The sequence below is a fragment of the Centruroides sculpturatus genome, unplaced genomic scaffold, assembly GCF_000671375.1.
Source record: "Centruroides sculpturatus isolate CEXI.00-Female unplaced genomic scaffold, Cexi_2.0 scaffold48, whole genome shotgun sequence".
Classification (NCBI taxonomy): Eukaryota; Metazoa; Arthropoda; class Arachnida; order Scorpiones; family Buthidae; genus Centruroides; species Centruroides sculpturatus.
In genome coordinates this window covers 288,011-291,749 of record NW_019384294.1, presented here as the reverse complement: position 1 = coordinate 291,749, position 3,739 = coordinate 288,011, and the positions used below count along the sequence as shown (strand labels likewise).

Below are 3,739 nucleotides of genomic sequence, written 5' to 3'. Positions count from 1 at the left end.
TTTTTTTTTACTTTTATATATTCTCTTCTCTAACTCTTGACTAATCTACTGTTTCCTCTATCTCTCGATTGGTCCTAAGTTTTATTTATTTATTGTACGTGACCGTTAGAATTAGAGAAACGTGTTTGCTAGTTTATCGAATTTGCAGAGAAGTCACGACTGTCCGATCTTTAAGGTAGTGTTCTGCATTTATCGTCAAAGAAAAAAAAAATACAGGAAAAAAAATAAGAGTTTGATATTTATCTGCGTCTTTTTAGCAATTGGTTGTATTTTCTATTGGCAAGTTCACAACAAAAATCCCAAGAGTTTAAAATAAACAAGTACCACGAAGCACAGCTTTGAATAAATCACAGGAAAAAACAGATGCAAAAGGTTGGTGTGTATTCTCCAGATGATCAAGCTGGTCTATGTTTGTATGTTTTGCACTTGTATTTCACTGTAGAAAATGTTACTATTTTTATTTATTTATTTATTTTATTTTTTTAACTTCGCACACATTCTATTTTACTTGTCGGAAATTGAAGGTGAATTTTCTAAAACTTTCATTTGTACAGGGAGGGGGGAACACGAAAAATTTACTCTAGTTTTGTTTTAGAGTAGAAAAATGTCTAACTCTTTAAAGTACTTTATTAAGAATTGATTTAAATTTATCACGTGTGCATTTTTATAAATACGATTTGAGAAAATAAAAACATTGTATGCAATAAATTTTTAGTTTAAAAGAAATTAGTTCCCTGCATTTTTTCTATAAATATATATATATATTAAAAAGTTATATTAATAAAAATTAATTTTGTGGTAGACTGAAAATTATCTTTTGCTAATCTCATTTCTCATTTAATAAAATATAGAAATAATAATTTAATTTTTCTTTTCGTAAAAATTAGATTTGAAATGTATCCTTATATAACTTTATTAATTTACATTATTCATTTTCTGTACTTAAATAATACAGTAAGATTGACCCACAACAAAGTCATAAAATTTATTTGAATTACTTTGCTAAATGGATCCTGCATTAGGTAACACACTCCTTGTTGCTGCTAATGAGTACTTTGGGAGAAAGGAGTGTTAAATACTCTCAGGAATATTTTCTCATTGTAGCAAATTATAATTTCGTCTGCCAGTTAAATATCGAAGTCACTTCTTAAGAGAAGGACGGGGGGTAGGAAAAAAGAAGAAGAAGAGAGTAAAAAAATTTGCTAGTGCCATAAATTTTTATTTTTACGAGACAGACACCGATTAAGGACTTTTTTTAGATTTATATACATCTTTCTTTTATTTGAATAAACAGTAAATCACGATAATATTAGCATGACTTTAATATACCGCAATGGGAAGAAATCATAAATTTTAACTTTTGTTCCTGTTTTTATAACTAAATTTTACATTTTTAGATTACCGTAAATTGTAAAACTGTACTCTTTANTTTACTCTAGTTTTGTTTTAGAGTAGAAAAATGTCTAACTCTTTAAAGTACTTTATTAAGAATTGATTTAAATTTATCACGTGTGCATTTTTATAAATACGATTTGAGAAAATAAAAACATTGTATGCAATAAATTTTTAGTTTAAAAGAAATTAGTTCCCTGCATTTTTTCTATAAATATATATATATTAAAAAGTTATATTAATAAAAATTAATTTTGTGGTAGACTGAAAATTATCTTTTGCTAATCTCATTTCTCATTTAATAAAATATAGAAATAATAATTTAATTTTTCTTTTCGTAAAAATTAGATTTGAAATGTATCCTTATATAATTTTATTAATTTACATTATTCATTTTCTGTACTTAAATAATACAGTAAGATTTAATCGCAAACTTAATGAAATTAATGTAAAAGAAACTGAATTATTTTCTTTAAAAAATTAAGTTAATTTGAACAAAACTTTTAATAAATAAATAAATATTTTTAATATAAATTTTATAATCAATTTAAATTTAGTTTTTAAGACTTTTTCCCCCTTTTAAAAGTTTTTATTGGCTTCTAAAACATCCTACTTGTTTAGGTACTATATTAAGACATTGATTGAAGAGTGAAGCACGTATCAATTTATTTCCAAACTTTTCTTGCTTCCATTCAAGTTGACAATCGTCGAAGATGATCGATGCCTTTCCTAGCTCTAACTATAAGTAGATGTTGACTTGGGATTAATTCCAGAATTGCAACATTGCGTCTTTCTTACTAGTATTAAACTCATAAAATAATTCAAATCCCTATTAAAATTATTCTAAACTCACGATGCCATATGATCCTTTAATCACATTTTACAGCTTGGTGTGTACATGCTACAAATTCCATCATTCGTGAAATTTTGAAAGGCTCTAAAACCTTTCAAAATTTCAGCTGTTTGGAATAACTTTTGACAATACGTATAAAATACAAAATCTTGTATATAACATAGAAAATAAAGATTTTTTCCGTCTTCTTCTTCTTCTTCAATGCCTATTTTTCTGTACAATTCAATATTGAAAATGTAGTTTACTCATATGATGTCTTTCAATCAACTATGACTTGCCATCTGTCACTATAGTTATACTAGACTTTACTGCCAAACTGAATTCAAGGAAATAATTCTCCTTACAGATTTGGATCTGTAAGTGTTAGATAAACATCAAACTTACCGAATCACGTTTATATTCAATATGCACGTAATATGTTTGGGGTATCTTCGGGCAATGATTACAGATTTATGGTTTTCAGAAACAAACTACATTCCAACTTCTAAGGACGGGGGGGGTAGGAAAAAAGAAGAAGAAGGGAGAAAAAAAAATTTGCTAGTGCCATAAATTTTTATTTTTACGAGACAGACACCGATTAAGGACTTTTTTTAGATTTATATACATCTTTCTTTTATTTGAATAAACAGTAAATCACGATAATATTAGCATGACTTTAATATACCGCAATGGGAAGAAATCATAAATTTTAACTTTTGTTCCTGTTTTTATAACTAAATTTTACATTTTTAGATTACCGTAAATTGTAAAACTGTACTCTTTAAAGTATTTATCATGCTATAAATTTCCAATTTAAAGGTACACGGAGGTATATTTATACTATTTGCATTTATTTTAGACCTATTTATGTACGTAAATATATGCTGTATATTGTTAAAATATAAGTATTGTTAGGTAAAACGATTATTATTATACTTTAAAAATTTTTAATAATAAATTTAATAAATATACATTTTCTAGAATATTAAATTATTTTATTAATATTGAATAAAATTTTGTAAATTTATTTATATATAGCCTATACATATATTTTAATTTTAAGTAAATTGTTCAATTTAATTATAAATCTTTAATATAACTTTTATGTATTTAAGTACATAAAATTTGTGAATGCAGCCGTATATAAAATTAATTAAAGTTTAATATAATATAATATAGGATTAAGATATTAAGTGTAATCGTATATAAGTTATTTCTATGTAGGATTACACATAAAAAAACCTTATGTATACATAAACATTTTTAATATAAATTTACAATTAAAATTTGTTTACAAATTCCTTTAATTAGAACAAAAATAGACTATAGAATTCGAGCTATAATTTAAAAATAAATATATTATATAGGAAATAAATAGTGATCATCAATAATTAATACTTTAATTTCTTAAATAACTTAGTTAATTTAGGAAATTCTGAAAGATCCACCTGGAATGGGATTCAAATTACTGCTCCAGATTAATAATCTGGACAGTATAACTCAGAAAATAATCAG

General features: G+C 24.8%; 1 long non-coding RNA gene across 1 annotated transcript in view; it reads left to right on the top strand.

Annotated features, from left to right (window-relative positions):
- The first annotated feature begins 45 nt into the window (after positions 1-45).
- The window catches only part of LOC111618977, a 17,459-nt gene continuing 13,765 nt past the window's right edge, over positions 46-3,739 (top strand). The window contains exons 1-2 of the long non-coding RNA XR_002755671.1: positions 46-175; positions 258-372. This is a non-coding gene — a long non-coding RNA (uncharacterized LOC111618977). The remainder of the gene's footprint in view (positions 176-257; positions 373-3,739) is intronic.